The following is a 21,305-nucleotide window of genomic DNA, read 5'->3' on the forward strand; positions in this document are numbered from 1 at the left end:
CAAAAATTAGCTGGGTGTGGTGGTGCATGCCTGTAATCCCAGTTACTAGGGAGGCTGAGGCAGGAGAACCGCTTGAACTGGGGAGGCGGAGGTTGCAGTGAGAAAAGATCACACCACTGCACTCCAGCCCAGGCAACAGAGCAAGACTCCGTCTCAAACAACAACAACAAAAAAACAAAATAGCTAAGATGGTGAATTTTATATTATTTTACCATAATTAAAAATAAACTATTTTTTAAAATCCAAAGTCAAGTCTCCTAACTCCCACCCTGAACTCTCTTCCACGGTGGCCCTTCCCAGACCCAGTGGAATGCACAGATGGCAAGGAAAGCAGGCTGCTTGCTCAGACTTCACAACGGAGAAATCAGAGGCCCAAGTCACTGCGTTCAAGGAATTTCAAAATTTAACAAATCTCAGCAGGACCAATCAGCACACAGATCGATAAAATGGAGGCCACTCCATAGGTCTGAGTCTTCCCAAAACACAGCCCTGCCAAGAGGTAAACGGATGGCAGCAAAAGATAATCTGGTATTGAGTGCCGAGCACTCAGAAGTCAGACAGCTTCTCAGACTTAAATAAGTTTAAGTCAACCAGGGATCTTGAGATTCTGTGATTCTGGTTTAGCTGGTCTGCAAGTACGCATTTCTAACAAACTCCTAGATGATGCTGGTCCAGGGACCACTTTTTTTTTCTTTTCAATCCTTTCTTTTTCTTTCCTTCCTTTCTTTCCTTCCCTCCCTCCCTTCCTTCCTTCTTTTCTTTCTGTTTCTCTCTCTTTCTCTCTCTCTCTCTCTCTCTTCCTTTTTGAGACAGAGTCTCACTCTGTTGCCCAGGCTGGGATGCAATGGCACAATCTGGGCTCATTGCAACCTCCGCCTCCCAGGTTCAAGCAGTTCTCCTGCCTCATCTTCCCAAGTAGCTGGGATTACAAACACATGCCACCACACTTGGCTAATTTTTTTAATTTTTAATAGAGATGAGGTTTTGCCATGTTAGCCAGGCTGGCCTCAAACTCCTGACCTCAGGTGATCCACCTGCCTCAGCTTCCCAAAGTGCTGGGATTACAGGCATAAGCCACCGTGCCCAGCCCATTTCAATAGTTTTTGGGGATCAGGCAGTTTTTGGTTACATGGATAAGTTCTTCAGCGGTGATTTCTGAGATTTTGGTGCACCCATCACCCAAGCAGTGTACACTGTATCCAGTATGTAGTCTTTTATCCCTCAACCACCTCGCAACCTTCCTCCTGAGTCCCCAAAGTCCATTGTATCACTCTTATGTCTTTGCATAAAAGCCTGCTTTTTGACACTTTGAGTAGCTGGGGTAGCAATGAAACTACATCACATTCCTTACCCCAAATGAAAAGCCACCTTCTCAGACCTGGGGCTCCATGGGATCATTCTGTTTTCAGTAAATCTAAGCACACAATCACAAGCCAACACATTTCAGTTCATTTTAGGTTGAGTTAGAAAACATACATATTTCACTTCCACGGTTTGTGAAAATGAAATCTTCATGATGTTAAAACCAGGCCAGTGGATTGGTTGCTTGATTGCAGGGTAAGAAAAGAAACCAATGTGGTCTGTTTCTAAAGGGAATCTGAAATAGGACTTAAAACTCAGAAGTCAGTGGAATGTGGTCTAATAACTGATTCAGAAACGCAGTCAGGTCTCTCGGTAAGCCACAATGTCAAGAGCTACAACTGAAAGACAGTACAAACATTTCACTTTGCAAGGAGTCACAGCATGGATTTTTTTTAACTTTGGTTTTCATGAAGTCTGGGGTTTCATGCCAGTTCTTAGTGAAAATTAACTAGAAAGAAAAGTCAACAGAACAGCAAGAAAAAGCGATTTGTAAGGCCCAGAGCCTCATCAACCAACAAGACATGCTATAAAGACAAGCACTTGAGGGAAATTAAAATATTTAATAATATGCTATGTTCTTGGGGGTTTGGGGTGGGTGTTCTTAGTTTTTATTTTTATTTTATTACTACTTTTTAAACAGAGGATTTGTCGCTCAGGCTGAAGTGCAGTGGCACAATCATATTTCATTGCAGCCTCCAACTCCTGGGCTCAAGCAATCCTCCCACCTCAGCCTCCTGAGTAGCTAAGAATACAGGTGTGTGTCACAATGCCTGGCTCATGTCTTATTTTCTGTAATGACAAGATCTCACAATGTTGCCCAGGTTGGACTCAAATTCCTGGCCTCAATCCTCCCGCCTTGGCAATATACTACGTCTTTAAGATTAAAGCCAGGCGCTTTAATCCTAAGATCATCGGCTGGGCGCAGTGGCTCACGCCTATAATCCCAGCACTTTGGTAGGCTGAGGCGGGCAGATCACGAGGTCAGAAGATCGAGACCGTCCTGGCTAACACGGTGAAATCCCATCTCTACTAAAAGATACAAAAAATTAGCCAGGCGGGGTAGCGGGCGCCTATAGTCCCAGCTACTCGGGAGGCTGAGGCAGGAGAATGGTGTGAACCCAGGAGGCGGAGTTGCCACTGCACTCCAGAGTGGGGGACAGAGCGAGACTCTGTCTCAAAAATAAATAAATAAATAAAAATAAATTTTAAAAAATTAAAGATAACCAATTAAAAACATTATTGAGCCAGACACAGTGGCTAATGCCTATAATCCCAGTATTTTAGGAGGCCGAGGTGGGAGAACTGCTTGAGCTCAGGAGTTGAAGACCAGACTGGGCATCATAACAAGACCTCATATCTACGAAAAATAAAAAATTAAAAATTAAAAATATCCAGGTGTGGTGGTGTGAACCTATAGTCCCAGCTACTCAGGAGGCTGAGGCAGGAGGATTGCTTGAGCCCAGGAGATTGAGGCTTCAGTGAGCCGTGATCACACCCATGCACTCCAGCCTGGACAACAGAGCAATACCCCGTCTCAAAAACAATTAAAAAAAATTAAATACACTAAATTAAAAGCAGTCTTCTTGTAGAAAGGGAAAGAAAAACTTTTTTAAAAGAGAAAGCAAATAATTGATTCCTTGCAACCAAAAACCATCCCAAAATCCTCTATAGAAACTGAATGTGGCCAAGTGAGGTGGCTCATGCCTGTAATCCCAGCACTTTAGGAGGCTGAGGCAGGTGGATCACCTGAGGTCAGAAGTTCGAGACCAGTTTGACCAACATGGTGAAACCCTGTCTCTACTAAAAATACAAAAGTAACCAGCCCTGGTGGCCTGTAATCTCAGCTACTTGGAGGCTGAGGCAGCAGAATCGCTTGAACCCAGGAGGCGGAGCTTGCAGTGAGCCGAGATCACACCATTGCACTCTAGCCTGGGTAACAGGAGCGAAAAAAGAAAGGAAGGAGGGAGGGAGGGAGGGAAAGAAGGAAGGGAGGGAGGGAGGGAGGAAGGGAGGAAAGAAAGGAAAGAAAGGAAGAAAGAAAGAGAAGAAAGAAACTGAATGTGGCAAACTGTGCACCAAATAAGTTTCTAACTTCCACTGCACTTGTTAAAAACCCTTCCTATACATGTGTCAGCTAATTTACCTTCTCGTTTTATTGCTATTATGATTAGTAAGTCCCCAGGACAGGAGAGGGTGGTATACCTATTACTCAGGATATATATTAAGCAATTATCTCAAGGTTCAAAGCCACTAATGTTTACTTGTTGTAAAATCAATTTAATTAAATATATATACACACAACTCTTCAATTTAAAGGCTGGAAATAAACAATTCAAATGGAAACCTCAAGATGTGAAAGGAGAAACCTGGCACAATGGCTCATGCCTATAATTCCAGCACTTTGGGAGGTCAAGGCGGGCAAATGGCTTGAGGCCAGGAGTTCGAGACCAGTCTGGGCAACATGGCAAAACTCCACCTCTACAAAAAATACAAAAATTGTAGCCAGGCATAGTGGCACATGCCTGTAGTCTCAGCTACTGGGGAGGCTGAGGTGGGAGGACTTCTTGAGCCCAGGAGGTCAAGGTTGCAGTTACCTGAGATCACACCACTGCACTCCAGCCTGGGTGACAGAGCCAGATCCTGTCTCAAAAAAAAAAAAAAAAAAAAAAAAAGTAAAATTAGAGTGGATACAGTGCTCAGTACTATCCAAGGTGAGGTAAGATAACATGCTTCATATCCTACTCTGGTGGCAGAATTGATACAACCTAACTTTGTTTGCTTGTTTGTTTGTTTAAGGCAGGGTCTCACTCTGTTCCCCAGGCTGGAGTGCAGTAGTGCAATCATGGCTCACTGCAACCTCCGCCTCCTGGGCTCACACCATCCTCCCACCTCTGCCTTCTGAGTCCTTGGGACCACAGGTGTGCACACCACTACGGCCGGCTGGGTTTTGTATTTTTTGTAGAGATGGGATTTCATTATGTTGCCGAGTCTGGTCTGGAACTGCTGGGCTCAAGTGATCCGCCTGCCTTGGCCTCCCGAAGTGTTGGGATTGCAAGGGATTGCAGACGTAAGCCACAGCGCTGGCCAACCTACCTTTGTGGAAAGTAAATTGGCAACATCTAAAGACTCAAAAATATTCAGACCCTTTGACCCATTCATTCTTTTTCTGAGGATCTGTCCCAAGGAAATGATCCAGGATTTAGAAAACGTTGTACCTGAAAATAAAGACATCCACTGCAGTATTTCCTAAGAAGAGAATAAAAATTGGAAATACACCCTGGGGAGGGGGAGGGGTGTGCCCTGCTACTGTAGCTAAGTGAGCCCTCATTTCCCAGAATTCCCTCTCCTGGACGGCAGGGAGTGAGTGGCAGCCATGGGGCGTTAGCACAGTATGTGAAGGCAGGAGTGGAGAAGCAGGTCAAGCGGAGTTCGGCGTGGGCGCACCACCTGTGGCTGCAGCCTCCCACAGTCCCTTGGGCTCCTGGGTCAGGCACTGGGCAGTCCAACGGCCAGGGCGGGGAGTCTTCTGTGCGCCGCTCCCAGTCATCCAGATGGGAAGTGGAAGAAACAGACATGGGCTCCACTGCGGACTGGCTCCGCCCACTCCACATGCTAGTTTTCTTCTTGAGTCCTGGCCCAGCCAGAAGCAGTGACAACAGCTTCCGCAGACTTCTTCCAGCTCCCACAATTGCACAGGGGGAGCCGGGCATGGTGGCACACGCTTGTAATCCTAGCACTCTGGGAGGCCTAGGCAGGTGGATCACTTGAGGTCAGGAATTCAAGACCAGCCTGGCCAACACGGTGAAACCCCGTCTCTACTAAAAATACAAAAAATTAGCCAGGTGTAGTGGTGGGTGCCTGTAATTCGGCTACTCCGGAGGCTGAGGCAGGAGAATTGCTTGAACCCGGGTGGTGGAGGTTGCAGTGAGCCGAAGTCGCGCCATTGCACTCCAGCCTGGGCAGCAAGAGCGAAACTCCGTCTCAAAAAAAAAAAAAAAAAAAAAAAAAAAAAAAAAATATATATATATATATATATATACACACACACACACACACATACATACACACATATGCGCGCACAGTGGGGAATCCCCAAGATAAAGCCCTCTGCCATGCCCCTCACCAAACCCTAACTGATAATTACCATGCATGCAAACAAGAGCTAAGTAAACCCCAGCGCAGCACCCATGGAATAGGAAACACTTGTGAAATGAATATTTACAAATGATTTAAGGCCACTTGCAACACAACCATTTTTACCATTAAATGGGAAAGACATCAAGCTAGAATTTAAACTTACGTATTATGTATAATAAAGACCAGACAAAGGGGGAAAAAAAGATGAAATCAAAGTATACCTGCAAAGTAAAAATAGTTCAGTCTAGGCTGAACTGAGTTAGCTTTTGTTTCTTCCATTTTTAAAGTTTTCTGTAGATTTTCTGTATGGATTTGTTTTAGAATTAAAATTCTTTAAGACTTTGTATGAATTTCTAAGAATTAGGTTCTAAATTCTTTATTGTTTTCTTCACTTAAATTCCTTATTGTTCTGTATCTTTTCCTCCACTCTCACCTTAGATTTTGCATCTGTCATAAAGTAATTTTTCTAATTTAAAAAAGGCCCTATTTTTTGTATATATGCAACAGAATTGCAAATATGATATTCATTTCACTGCTAAAAATATCTTTTGGTTATTTTCCAGAAGAAAAGCCAAACTTCTTGGCATGATCTGGTCACTGATCTTGCCAGCTTAGCTCATCTTATAACCCTGACTTAAGAATATGTAATAGTAATAATAAGGACATATGACAGTAATAACAATTGTCATCCCCAGAGGTGACCAAGCCCTTTGATTGTTCTGTACTTCTGCATGTATGGGTCTCCTGGCTTGAAATGCTTTCCTTCTCCCCCTTATCCATTGGAAGAACAACCACTCATCATCTAAGACTTAACTTGAACTTGGTTCATCCGAAGACCTACCTAAGTCTGCACTGCCTTCAACTTCACCTCCCAAACTACTCTGAGATGCACTCCACATGTGTTCAGTAGCTCTTACCAGACTGTACTGAATGTGTCCGTCTCTCCAGCTGTAGGGCTTGCTAAAACTCAAGTTGTTGGGCTATACCCCTAGAGTTTCTAATTCAGTAGATTAGGGATGTGTGGGAGTGGGCAAGAATGTGCATTTCTAGCAAGTTCCCAGGTGATGCTGATGTTGCTGGTCTGGGAAGCTCAGTGAGAGAACCACTGAGCTAGACTCTGAGACTCCTGAAGTGGGGACTTTTATCCAATGTTGCATCCTAAGGCCCAAGAACAGTACCTGACACTTAGTGCAAGATCGGTCAGAAATCATTGTATTTATTTTACTTTTTAAAATAGTCATATATAGTCATGCATTACTTAACAACAGATACACGTTGAGAAACGTCATTAGGAAATTATGTCATTGTACGAACACCAGAGAATGTACTTAGACAAACCTAGATGGTATAGCCTATTGCTTGTAGGCTACAAACCTGTACAGTATGGTACTGCGCTGAATACTGCGGGCAACTGTAATACAATGGTATTTGTATATCTAAACATATCCCAATAAAGAAAAAAATACAGTCAAAATGAGACCACCATCATATATGCAGTCTTATGGGACCACCATCATGTATGTGATCCATTAACCGAAATGCAACATGCACTGCATAACAACTGTAAACAAAACCCTTTCCCATACATATGGCTGCCATCACTAGAATGCCACATAGCATGTTGTGCAGTTACATGCCATCTGACAACGACTTCCTTGATCATATGTTTGTGAAATCTGGAAACCATTTTAATAAATATAGGGTGAAAATGTCAAAAATCTAAGATTCCTTTTTTTTGAGACGGAGTCTCGCTCTGTCACCAGGCTGGAGTGCAGTGGCAGAATCTCAACTCACTACAACCTCTGCCTCCCAGGTTCAAGGGATTCTCTTGCCTCAGCCTCCTGAGTATCTGGGAATACAGGCGTGTGCCACCATGCCCAGCTAATGTTTGTATTTTTAGTGGAGACAGGGTTTCGCCCATGTTGGCCAGGATGGTGTCGATCTCCTGACTTCATGATCCGCCCCGCCTCAGGCTCCCAAAGTGCTGGGATTACAGGTGTGAGCCACCATGCCTGGCCTTCTATACTCTTTACTCTGTCCCTGCGTTTCTACCTCTATAATGATGACAGGCTGGCAGTACCAAACCCAGGAGCCAGACTCGGGTGATCTGGCCTGCTTTCTAAATTACTTTCCTGGAAACAGTGACCATGGCCTTCCCAGACACACCCTCCGGCCAGTTTGTGAAAAAGCCATAGGAATGCAGAGAAGAGAAGCAACTCCACTTGTAAGGGCTGGAAAGATGTGGCAACATGCATGAAGTGGGAGGGGAAGGCACAGTGAGAAAGATTTTCCAGGGAAACAACAGAAACACGGAGGTGTTAAAATAAAGGCCATGCCCCTGCAGTGTCAAGAAATGTGCCTTGTGGATGAAACAAAATGTGTGATGGGAGATAGGAGCAGAAAATAATTTGGGGCCAGACTGTGGAAGGTCTCAAGTGCCATATCACAAAGATCAGACTTTGATCTGTATGTGGTCGCTCCCGTCAAAGGGGAGTGGCAATGATCAGAATTACATGTTGGAAAACAACTCTAATGGCTGGATGAATGATGAAGGGGCACTGGAGGGGACATTCTGTGCATTACAGATAAAGAAATGCCAAATGAAACTGCAAGGGAAACATGCAGCAAATTAAAATGTATGTGGGTATGTCTTTATCCAACATTGAAGTAAAGGCCTTTTGTGTTCTCTTTTCAGTCTCTCTCATGCCATTTCCAAAACAACATAAGGTAGATAAATAACCAGTTGAAGCAATAGGTACTAGAGAAATTGAGAGCCAGAGCTCTTCAGAGCAGAGGAGTCGCCCAAGCCTTCCTAGATTTGATCCTAGCCTTTAAAAAGTAAGGAAAGCTTCACCAGGGTGAACGATGCCATTTATAGTTATTGGTATCATTTAGAGCTATGCAGAAGAGCTAAGTTTGCCTTGCTCTTTACGGTCAAAATCTTCCGAAATGTGCCTTAAACCCAAATTAACATCATTCAGGTGATTAGGTTGAGCACACTGGGTAGAAGGAGAATGAAAACGAATACATCAGTTATGCCATTTGCAGATACAACCTCTGAAAGTAAATGGAATAATTAGATTTATACTTCAACTACAATAATGCTTTAAGGTCCATTCTTTTACTCGGAAGCTAGGGCAATGCATATCAAACTCTGGAAACTCAAATCATTCTTTTTAGAACAATTTCTCAGAACACAAGAAGAAAAGGGAGCAAATAAAAAAAAAGGATTGATCCCTTGGAGGCTGAGAGATTTTAATTATCCTTTAAGATGAGGGTGGTAATTGACTTATACTCTGAAACATCTTAACTCAGCGCTCACACACAGACACCACTTAATGATCAGATTGTCAGGGAATACATTATTCCACACATGTGAATTTACCACATAACTGAAGCTTAATATTTCTAAGCTTGCGGTGAGCTGAGATCGCGCCACTGCACTCCAGCGTGGGAGACAGTGAGACTCCGTCCGTCTCAAAAAAAAATGTGTTTAAATCCCTATTTTTTTTTTTTTTTTTTTTTTTGAGACGGAGTCTCACTTTGTCACCCAGGCTGGAGTGCAGTGGCCAGATCTCAGCTCACCGCAAGCTCCGCCTCCCGGGTTTACGCCATTCTCCTGCCTCAGCCTCCCAAGTAGCTGGGACTACAGGCGCCCGCCACCTCGCCCAGCTAGTTTTTTGTATTTTTTTAGTAGAGACGGGGTTTCACCGTGTTAGCCAGGATGGTCTCGATCTCCTGACCTCATGATCTGCCCGTCTCGGCCTCCCAAAGTGCTGGGATTACAGGCTTGAGCCACCGCGCCCGGCCTAAATCCCTATTTTTAAATTTAAAAAAAAAAAAAAAGCATTGTAAAATATGTTGCAGAACTTCCACATCCAGCCAAGATGAAGTAACAGGGACCAGATTTATACTCCCACCTGAAACAATTTAAAAATTGGACAAAATCTATGAAAGAATGGTTTTCAGACACTGAACAACAGGTAGCACAGGACACTGATCTCTAACAGACTAAATACCGAACAGATGAGCCTTCCGATCTGCCCCACTGTCCCAGCTGCTAGGCCTTAGCACAGGAAGAGGGAACTTGAATAGAACCTGTAGTGCCCTGGAGTTGAGAAGTCAAAGCTGAAATAGATGACCATGCCACCATTTGAAATGGGCATGCTAAAGTGTTTGCTTCTTGATGGCAAATGGTCACTTATATATTATGTTATGCTCAAATATTGTGAAGACCATGGTTAAGAGCTGGAAAGATTTCTTCTCAATACTGCTAAACTTTTTAAAATTCAGACACGCTCTTATAATGAATTTTTACTTCCTCACTTCCTAACGATCCATCACTGCAACTAACCACAAGAGTGTTTTCATTGCAGTTATAGTTAATTGCACCTTCCATCTTTTGAGTCCCGAACGCAGTAGCTCTGAGTGTGTGGACAGGCTCTAGGTGAGACCCACAGTGACCCTCCAGAGTGAAGCACTACTACAAGGACTGTGGTGATCTCCGTGTTAACAGCTTGGCCATCCCAGTTATCTGTAATGTCCCAGGGAGACTTCTGCCAACAAGTGACCTCTGGCCTGGCACTCAGTAGGCAGGCAATGAATAACTACTTAATTAATTAATTACTTAGTAGATGAATAAAGTATTACGGTTAAAAGTCTCAGGCAGCATGTATCCTCTTTGCTAAATTCATATGCTGTTCATGTTTAGATGAGTCTAAACAGTTACAGAGATGTCTTTGGTACTAAGCAGATTCTTGGCTTCCTTCCCTAAGAGTGATCCCCAAGGTTTTTGCCAAGAACTTCGGAGCCACTGGCCACACTACCCCTTTGCCTGAACTGAACCTATCTGTAGAAGAACACTGGAACCCACATTGCACACCAGCAGTCTCAGCCTTCATGTCTTTAAAACGAACATCCTGCTTCATTCAAGTTAATCTTTAAAATGCTCTTCGTCTTCAAGTTTAAGGCAAGAAGATAGAAAGGGTTTATTTTATGCACCCAGGAATTACTCTAAAGATACATGCTTGTAGAGTCACTTTAAAGTTACTCTAAAGATACATGCTTATAAGGTCACAAGATGCCTTGTCAATTGTTGTAAACAATATTTTAATTAATTCCAGGAAATTGATGAATCTAATTTTCATATTAAAAGGCCCAGGAGAATTTGAGCCCCGCATCATTCATACATGTTTGCTCCATGTAGTACTAATGATAATAATTTTCATTCACACAGCAACGTATAGATTATGGGATAAAACTAAGTAGGCAGCTCCCATTCACATTACAGAAAGCAAATGAAAAACTGGCCTAGTGTTTACTGGTCCCTCTTCAGTTCATAAACTTCTACACTGCCATCAAGATCTGTCATGGTTTGAAATGTGTTCCCCAACATTCACGGGTTAGAAATTTAATCTCCATGCAACAGTGTTGAGAGGTAGGACCTTTAAGAGGTAAGCAGATCAAGAGGGTTCTGCTGTCATCAGTGGATTAATGTCACTATCTCAGGAGTGGGTTTGTTATAAAAGCAAGCTCGGCCCCTTCTTGTTCTGTCTCACTCTCTCTCGCCATGTGATGCCGTCCATCAGGGCAGCAAGAAGGCTCTCGCCAGATGCAGCCCCTTGATCTTGGACTTCCCAGCCTCCAGAATCACGAGCCAAATAACCTTCTATTGTTTATGAATTATGCAGTCTGTGGTATTTTGTTATAGCAGCCCAAAACTAAGACAAGATTCTTCACATATGCCACCTTGTCCATAAAGCCTTCCTTTGTATCTGTGAAGAAACTTGGCTATTCAACCTCTATTGTCCCATAGAACTTTATTCTTATCCCTACAACAACACTTACTGCACTATAGTGGGATCTATCTATTCATTTATCAGCCTCTACTATAGACTGCAGGTTCCTCAAGGACGAGTACTATGTAATATACACATGTCACTCAATCGCCAGTGCCCACCACTGCCTCTGGCACATAGCAGCCACTTAATAAGCAAAGGACTCTTGTTCCCAAAAGATAAATTCATTTATCTAAACTACAGGCCAGAGCCAGGCGTGGCAGCTGATGCCTGTAATCCCAGCACTTTGGGAGGCTGAGGCAGGCAGTCAGCAGTTCGAGATCAGTCTGGCCAATATGGTGAAACCTCATCTCTACTACAAATACAAAAATTAGCCAGGCGTGGTGGCACACGCCTGTAATCCCAGCTACTCAGGATCTCACAGGAAAATTGCTTGAACCCAGGAGGTGGAGGTTGCAGTGAGCTGAGATCACTCCACTACACTCCAGCCTGGGCAACACAGTGAGACTCCATCTCAAAAATAAAAATAAAAAACGATACAATATAAAAACTTCACCATTGCAGCAAACTCTGAAATATTTACATTTTTCTCATCTCAAAAGTAATGTCTTTGTAAAAGAAAAAATGTAGTAAAATATCACATTATGGAGAAAATAGTTCTCCACTGTTGAAACTATAGGTTTCCAGTCTATTTTTAATGTAAATATATCAAAGTTAAGCTCATATTGTATATAGTTACTGGTCTAATTTATTTTATATCCAATATCCTAAACATACTCCCATGTCACTAAAAAATTAGCTGGGCATGGTGGCAGGCACCTGTAATCCCAGTTACTCAAGGAGGCTGAGATAGGAGGATCAATTGACCTTGGGAAGTGGAGGCTGGAGTAAACCATGATTGCGCCACTGCACTCTACCCTTGGTGACATAGAGACCCTGTTTAAAAAAAAAAAAAGAAAGAAAGCAACTACATAATATGGTGGTATGCTTTGGATTTGTGTTCCCACCCAAATCTCATCTCGAATTATAATCCCCAATGTTGGAGAAAGGGCCTGGTGGGAGGTGACTGGATCATGGGGGTGGATGTCCCCCTTGCTGTTCTCATGATAATGAGTGAATTCTCGTAAGATCTGGTTTTTTGCAAGTGTATAGCACCTCCACCCTCTCTCTCTTCCGCCTGCTGTGGTCACGGAAGAGTTGCCTGCTTCACCATCTGCCATGAAAGTAAGTTTCCTGAGGCCTCCCAGCCATTCTTCCAGTATAGCCTGTAGCACCATAAGCCAATTAAACCTCTTTTCTTTATAAATTACCAAATTTCAGATATTTCTCTATAGCAGTGCGAGAACAGACGAGAACAGACTAGTTCATACGGGTATTCCATAACTTATTTAAGTATTTCTTTGTTTTTGGATAGTTAGATCACCTCTAGTAGTTGAACATTCACAAATTATCTCAGCTTGCTTTCTTTTTCTTTTTTTTTTTTTTTTTTTTTTTTGAGACGGAGTTTTGCTCTTGTTGCCCAGGCTGGAGTACAATGGCGCAATCTCGGCTCACCGCAACCTCCACCACCAGGGTTCAAGCAATTCTCCTGCCTCAGCCTCCTGAGTAGCTGGGATTAACAGGCATATGCCACCACACCTTGCTAATTTTGTATTTTTAGTAGATATGGGGTTTCTCCATGTTGGTCAGGCTGATCTCAAAAGCTTGCTTTCTTAATAAGAGGTTAACTTTTCCAAGATGATGGTGCAGGAATTTATGACTGGAGCAGCTACCCTCATCAACTACTTTTTACTAACTAACCTTAAACATAAGACAACAAAAGTTCCCAAGAAGTGACCATGTTACTAGGCCATACATATGTAATTGCATATTTATGATCTTTTTGTTGTTGTTGTTTGAGACAGAGTCTCGCTGTGTTGTCCAGACTGGAGTACAGTGGCATGATCTGGGCTCACTGCAACCTCCGCCTTCCAGGTTCAAGCGATTCTCCGAGTAGCTGAGATTACAGGCACCCAGCTAATTTTTGTATTTCTAGTAGAGACAGGGTTTCGCCACATTGGATAGGCTGGTCTCGAACTCCTGACCTCAAGTGACCCACCCACCTCGGCCTCCCAATGTGATGGGGACTACAGGTGTGAGCCACTGCACCCAGCGTATTTGTGATCTTTTCCATGAGCTGACTCTTTATGGTGTGTTTGTCAAATAGGGCACTGGAGGGAATGAAAAGATCTGTGCACAAATGTACCATAAGCTAACCTGTTAAGATGTAACCCTTTTCCCTCTTTTTCTTGCACGTGTCCTGCTCTCCCCTAAGTCCTCTTTTGTATCCCACTTCTTACTACCAACTACCTGTTAAGAAACCCTCCAAAGGCCAAAAGTCTCAGTCTCAGTGCTATTGACATTTTGGGCTGAATAATTCATTGTCACAGGGAAGGAGAGAGGTTCTGTGCATTGTGGGATGTTTAGCAGCATCCCTAGCCTCCACTCACTGGGATGCCAGTAGCAACCCACCCCAACCCCATTATGACAACCAAAAACAACTCTAGACATTGGCAACTGTCTGTCTCCTACAAGGCAATTTCATCCCCAGTTGAGAAACAATAATCTAAATTGATCATTTACTTATTTGATTAATAAAGTCAAGGATAAGACCCACTACAGCTGTGAGAATTCAGTTTCAATTACATTAATATGCTGACTATAATCAATTGGTAACGATCACGTGATGTCATGCAGGGGAAAGTGCTACCATTGGTTGGGGATGCCTGCCACAGGTTAGGGAAAGGCAGTCTGCCATCTTCACCACCTCACCAGAGGCAGCTGAACAGGAACAGGGGGTGGTAACAGTGATTAAAACTAGACTTGGCCCCAAGAGACCCATACCCTTGGGTCTTCCCTTGAACGCACAGAAGAATAAGAGAAACCTTAAAAGCATTGTATTCTTTATTTTTGTTTGTTTGTTTGTTTGAGATGGCGTCTCGCTCTGTCGCCCAGGCTAGAGTGCAGTGGCACGATCTCAGCTCACAGCAACCTCCGTTTCCTGGGTTCAAGCAACTCTTGTGCCTCAGCCTCCCAGGTAGCTCAGATTACAGGCATGTACCATCACGCCCAGCTAATTTTTGTATTTTTAGTACAGTGTTTCAGCATGTTGGCCAGGCTGGTCTTGAACTCCTGACCTCAAGTGATTCACCTACATTGGCCTCCCAAAGTGCTGGCATTACAGGCGTGAGCCACCACGCCCATACAGTATTGTATTCTTTAACATGCATTTGATTATAACATCTTACGAAATGATCCCCAGAAGAAACTACAGTTGACCAGTCATTAATATGTATAAGCTTCCTATTCTATCCAAGCACACTGTACGCCATCAAAGGCTGGTAAGAAATAGAACTGACTTTACCCACATCCTCGAAAAGTTGGCAGCACTGAGTGCTAACCCAGAAACCATAATTATCATGAAAGGAAATAGAACCACTTTCTGCTGAACCATGTAATCTATGTTTAAAAAAGAGGGAGGGCTCTCTCGAAGAACCACTGGTTGTCTAAGAATATAACGGCTAGTGCAGAACAAACCAGACTGAGATGGAACAAAACCAAGGATGGCTGATGCTTCCAATTGTCAATAGGGTCTTGATCACTGGCAATGTAGCCTTGCAGTTACTTAACCTCTCTGTGTCTCAGTCTCCCTTGTTTGGTAAAACAGGGATAAAATAGTACTCATACCTCCTAGTGTTGTTAGGATGAAGAAATAAGAGAATAACAAAAGTCATATGCAGTAAGTATTCTACAAATGTTAGCTAATATTGTGTGATGTCAGAACTATATTTGATCGAGAAAGCATCCAACAGCTTGTGCCGTATTTGCCAGCAGCTTAGCAACTTAAGGTGTTAAGAAATGAGAAACTCAGAAAAAGTCTCACTCAAAGGCTGTATTCACAATCTAGCTTTCCCTTATAATTTCAGTGTGCTCAAACTATATCTCATGCAGGTCCAAATATTTCTTCTTACCTAGTCCTTAGTGGAATTAAGAAAATCTGATCACCACACTGCTGACTCCCCCAACCCCAAGTCCCACGTATCTGATTATAGCCTAATTCCTGACACAAAATAAACCTAAATTCTTGACCTTTAAAAAAAAAAGTCACAACACAAATGACCAAGTTAATACAGATGCTATCAGCGTTGTCCTGGTCCCAGATCAGTGATTCTTAGCAGAAGAGGTTAAGAAAACCTTTAGATTTCCAACGGATTGGAAGACAAATGAAGTAGTAAACTGTCCACTTTCGTTACTTGCAAAGGAAAACAAGCATTTACATTTTCTGTGTTCCCCATTCTAGTTCCCAGCACCCCATCATGGAAGGAAACACCATAAGGTAATAGCTCAGCGGGTTCCCAAAGCAGAAGAGTCCCAGCAAGATGATTATGGTACCAGTGGCTATTTAATCAGCTGGTCTTAACAGGTCACCATGCTTTTATGAACTCGGGATATGGGAAGAATCCATTGTGATTTTGCTGGTTCAATTTCTCTTTTCATCTTAGAGGGAAATGCTTGCCTCTTTCCATGTGAAAAGTCACAGCACAACAGAATCATGGACTGTCAGGGTTGGAGGGAACTTAGCAAATATTATAAACAGCATTTACCAAGTTGTGGCCCAAGCATCTCCCTGCATAAGAATCATGTGTGACACTTGTTTAAAATGCAGATTCATGCATTGGTATTTGACAAACTCATTCCTTCTTAAATGTGGCTGCATGGCTTGACTCTAGCCAATAAGGAATGTGAGTGGGAGAGATGTGTCTTCCCCTCTCACAAACCTACAAGCACTCTCCCCTTCTAGGACTTGACTCCCAGGAATACGGCAGCGTTGGAAAGCACAAGTTGGCAACAGCAGAGCCACAATATGGAAGGAGCCTGGGTCTGGGAATCACCATTTGGTAAAGAACTTTTATGTGGGCAAGAAATAACCTTTTGTTGGGGTAAGCCACTGTAATTTCAGACCTTGTTCCAGGAGTGAGCCTTCCCTACCTAACTTCCTGTCTTAGACATAGCAAGTAAGATCTGGAGGTCACTGAAGAAAAAAATTGACAATTGTTAAAAGAGTAACAAAGACTTAATTCAAAACTATCAGCTAAGCATGGTGGCTCAAGCCTGTAATGCTAGTACTTTGGGAGGCCAAGGTGGGTGGATCACTTGAGCCCAGGACTTCAAGACTAGCCTGGGCAGCATGATGAAACTCTGTCATTTACAAAAAAAAAAAAAAAAAATTAACCAGGCAGGGTGGCACATGTCTGGAGTCCTAGCTGCTCAGGAGGTTGAGGTGGGAGGATCATTTGAGCTCAAGAGGTGGGAATTACAGTGAGCTGAGACAGTGCCACTGCACTCCAGCCTGGGCAATGAAATGAGACCCTATCTCAAAAACAAACAAATATATATGTATGTATATATAACGGTATTATAACAGGGAAAAGAGATCAAGCTCAACTCCAAACACAGCAAGGACAAGTGGGAACTTACAGACAAGGAGCGAAGCTGACAGAGTCAGTCAATGGACAATTACTAAGAGGAAACATCAGGAGTAGGGGGATTTTTTTTTTGAAACGGAGTCTCCCTCTGTTGCCAGGCTGGAGTGCAGTGGCACCATTTCGGCTCACTGCAACCTCTGCCTTCTGGGCTCAAGTGATTCTACCACTGCAGCCTCCCAAGCAGCTGAGACTACAGGCACACGCCACCATGCCCGGCTAATTTTTTTATTTTTAGTGGAGACAGGGTTTCACCACGTTGGCCGGGCTGGTATGGAACTCCTCACTTCAAGTGATCCGCCCGCCTCAGCCTCCCAAGGCACTGGGATTACAGGTATGAGCCACTGAGCCCACCCGGGAGATTCTTGCAATCTTGCAAAACTGGCCTAATAGAATTCTTGCTAAAGACAGGCCAAGGACTTACACATCAAAGGTGGAAAATGAGGAACTTAATCAGATTATCAAGGGTGGTCAGATATCAAGAATGAGAGGATAACCTAGCAGGATTCTTTGCTAAGACTGGACCGGACAGGCCAAAGAGAGGATGGGGCCAGGGCCACAGCCTAGTCAAAAAGGGGGCTCAGAGGAGCCTGACTATGGTTTCATCAAGGAAGGAATTATTGTCAAGGTAGGACTCTGGAATTCTGTATTTAACAAGCTCACTAAGATTTAGAAAGAAAAATAAGCTGAGGAAGACCTGCACCAGGTCACATAGGCAAATATGGGACAGCCAGGACCTGAAGAAGTCCCCAGGGATTGGTCAGGTTGGATCCAGTGTTTCAATGAACTAGTGTAGTAAATTGCAATGCAGCTCTCCATACATGTTACACAGGATTGAGAGCAACTTTGAACTGCCTTGAAGCAATTTCCGCAGAAAGCATATCTGCCTGGAAAGTAGAAACCTTAGACTGTGGAGTTTCATTTTACAACTTTAACTCGGAAAAGACAAAGGGAAAAGAGGATGGAAAGGAATGGGTTACAGAAGTGCCCAACGTGGGATAATGCCGGGCCTGTTGGACTCCCCAGCTGCTTTTGGTCATTGGGAATAATTAAACCCCCTAGTAACAGACAAGAAATAATGAACAGACATATCAGGGCCAGCTCCCCAGATATTATAAAGGCATGGGAAGTAGGGGAGGCAACCTCTTCCCACAAGACAATTAGAGATGCACCCATAACCCAAAATGCTTTATAGAATTGGGTTCAGAGTCTATGGACCATGCAGCTATATGTCAGTGGCATAATTCTTTTCCTTTTAAGGAAAGATCTGATATTTTAATGGTTTTTTAAATGTTATCATGCAGAGCTAAGTGTTAATATTCCTTCGATGCATTCTCCTGCTTTTTAGCCTCTCTTGCCTTCCTTGCAAATCTGCCTGTTGAAGTCCTCCTTGACCATCAAGGACCAGTTTAAATGCCCTCATGTAAGAAATCTCACCTGACCCACAGTCACCACCACCCACCACTGGAATAAAATCCCGGATATCAGACTCCTGTGGTCCAGCAGTGGTGAACCTCTTTTAGCTTCTGAAATATAATTTCTGATGTTTATTAGAGGCAAAAAGAATCATATTTTATAGCCATGGTTTCTACAATGAGCCCTGAACTATTGTGTTTTTCCAAGTTTTCATTCTCAAATAAGCTCAGGCATCCCTATCCCCCCTGCAGATCCCTAAAAACTGGGATTTGAAATTCACTGTATGCAACATAAATCTGACTGGTTACGTAATACAAAACATCAGACAGAGCTGGCTTCCGTTCAAGTCATTTAGAACATGTTTCATAAAAGCTGAACCTCATGGGAGGCAGCCTCTCAAAAGCCAAAGCAAAGCTGCAGTTCATCCTTAGACCCTCCTTGGTCTCAAATTAAAATATCCAGGAGGATAGAAATTGATGAGATTTCATTAAGTAAAAAATTTCATGAAAATCAATCCTAACCTCTGTAGCTCCCAGCAGCGGGACCAGTGTTTATATGAACAGCATTAAAGATAAGCTGTCCCACGGAAATTACAGCAGCAGTTATCAAACAACTTTAATGCACTCTTAAGTGGAGGCACTAAAATTTAGAATCCGCACTGGCTTTTCTGTCGTTCACAGCGTGGCGCTGAGTCAGCCTGCAACCACATAAGAAAACAGCTGTTGAGAAATACAGCTTCCTGATTTAAAAATAAATCAGTAAATTTCTACTAAAAGTTTCTGCTAAATTCCTTATTGCATTATAGTTCAAAGGAGGGGTGAAATATCTAGAATGCCACAATGGTTTTTAAGTATAAGGGGTTCGATCTGATGAATTTCATGTTTGTGCTCTGGGACTTTAATAGAAAAAAAATGGATAGATGACAAATTGCTACAATATTAATTTCATACTTACATTCTCCATAAGGCATGAAGCAAAATTCGTCAGCTTGAGGGAAATGAGACTGGACTAATTATCAAGACCTCAGCAAATAATGATCCAATATCCAAAGAACTACAGTCTGCCATTAAATTTGTGACAATTTTTTTTAAAAGTTGGCAAACTTTTCTAAGAAATAAGAGAGACCGGGCAAGGTGGCTCACGCCTGTAATCCCAGCACTTTGGGAGGTCGACGCGGGCAGATCACCTGAGGTCGGGAGTTCAAGACCAGCCTGACCAACATGGAGAAACCCTGTCTCTACTAAAAATACAAAATTAGCCGGACATAGTGGTGCATGCCTGTAATCCCACCTACTCGGGAGGCTGAGACAGGAGAATTGCTTGAACCCAGGAGGCAGAAGTTGCGGTGAGCGGAGGTCGCACCACATTGAACTCCAGCCTGGGCAACAAGAGCGAAATTCCATTGCAAAAAAAAAAAAAAAAGAAGTAAGAGAATGCAGGCCAGGCATGGTGGCTCACACCTGTAATCCCAGCACTTTGGGAGGCCAAGGTGGGCGGAACACCTGAGATCAGGAGTTTGAGACTAGCCTGACCAACACGGTGAAACTCCATCTATACTAAAAATACAAAATTAGCCGTGAGTGGTCGCACGTGCCTGTAATCCCAACTACTTGGGAGGCTGAGGCAGGAGAACTGCTTGAACCTGGGAGGCGGAGGTTGCAATGAGCTGAGATAGCGCCATTGCACTCCAGCCTGGGCAACAAGAGCGAAATTACATCTAAAAAAAAAAAAAAAAAAAAGGAAAGAAAGGAAGAACAGAATGCAAAGATGAGTACTGCTTTAGATATAGGCAATTTTATGACCAGTAATAAATAGATAATGTTTCTGTGGGAAATGTCTCCTAGCATACGAGATACAACATCAAATGTTGCAGGCTAATGTGAGAACAGGCTATGGGGATGAGTGAATCGTGACTTTGAGCAGACATGGAAACTCCAAGGCCTCAGGTTTTGTTTTTAAATCTATAAAATAAAGAATCTAGGCCCATTGTATTACTGTGCCCCTGCTGGCTTCAGCCTTCTGTAATGCTTACTCTGTTTAATACGGGTGTCCTCCAGAATGTTCTTTAACCACGGTTCTTCTGTATGACATTTCCTCTGGTTTTGCTGAAAGAGGGGCAACGGCCACTCCAAAAGACTCCTTTATGTAAGTTCCAAACTTTGTGGAAAATAATCTGGTAAATCCAGGAGATGTTATATTCCCACTTGCCATTCTGGATGTCGTCTATAATTCCAATTAATAGAGATACAGCCCATTGGTGACTGCATAGAATTCTATCATGCCAAATGCTCACCTCTCACTGCACTGCCCAAATGCTCACCACTCACTGCCTACCCTGCAGAAATCTCAGGCACTCAAACTGCAGGCAGTATCCAAAGACCTGTTCTCTTCATCGGGAGACCAGAAGATCCCCAATCCTTGTAAAATTCAAGAGTTTATTCAAGACTATCATCTATTGTTTCCTGGGTCAGACTATACCCATTAAATTTTAACAGCCCTCTCTGACTCAGGGACATGAGTATAGCCAGGGGGAGGAGGGGAGGAGAGACGATAAAGGAGAGATTGGGGTTTGTTGGTTGTATTTTAACGTTTGGGTTTTGGAAAGGTTGCTTTCATGGTTTTGCTTTTGGTTTTCTGAGGACTATGTTTGTTTTTATTTTTATTTAATTTATTTTTTTATTTTTGAGATGGAGTTTTGCTATTGTTGCCCAGGCTGGAGTGCAGTGGCATGATCTTGGCTCACTGCAATCTCTACCTCCCAGGTTCAAGCTATTCTTCTGCCTCAGCCTCCCAAGTAGCTGGGATTACAGGCACTCGCCACCACACCTGGCTAATGTTTGTATTTTGGGTAGAGGCAGGGTTTCACCATGTTGGCCAGGCTGGTCTTGAACTCTTGACCTCAGGTGATCCACCTGCCTCAGCCTCCCAAAGTTCTGGGATGACAGGCGTGAGCCACCTAGCCCAGCCACTGTGTTCATTTTTTAACTAACACTACCATTGGCTGGAATTTCTGCAGCTGAAAAATAGAGGCAAGCTCCAGTTGCTTTCTACTTAAGATAGGTATGTAAGT

The 21,305-nt window shown here is 43.2% G+C and overlaps 1 protein-coding gene across 6 annotated transcripts in view; it reads right to left on the minus strand.

Annotated features, from left to right (window-relative positions):
• LOC105472738 (TIAM Rac1 associated GEF 1) overlaps positions 1–21,305 on the minus strand; it is a 443,930-nt gene that overhangs the window by 308,057 nt on the left and 114,568 nt on the right. The window contains exon 1 of one of the 6 annotated variants that reach the window (XM_071095588.1): positions 3,957–3,980. The exons of the other annotated variants lie outside the window; for them this stretch is intronic. The gene's annotated coding sequence lies outside the window, so the exon portion shown is untranslated. Of the gene's footprint in view, positions 1–3,956; positions 3,981–21,305 lie in introns of those variants that run through there. 6 annotated transcript variants of the gene reach the window in all.

The sequence above is a fragment of the Macaca nemestrina genome, chromosome 4 (assembly GCF_043159975.1).
Source record: "Macaca nemestrina isolate mMacNem1 chromosome 4, mMacNem.hap1, whole genome shotgun sequence".
NCBI lineage: Eukaryota > Metazoa > Chordata > Mammalia > Primates > Cercopithecidae > Macaca > Macaca nemestrina.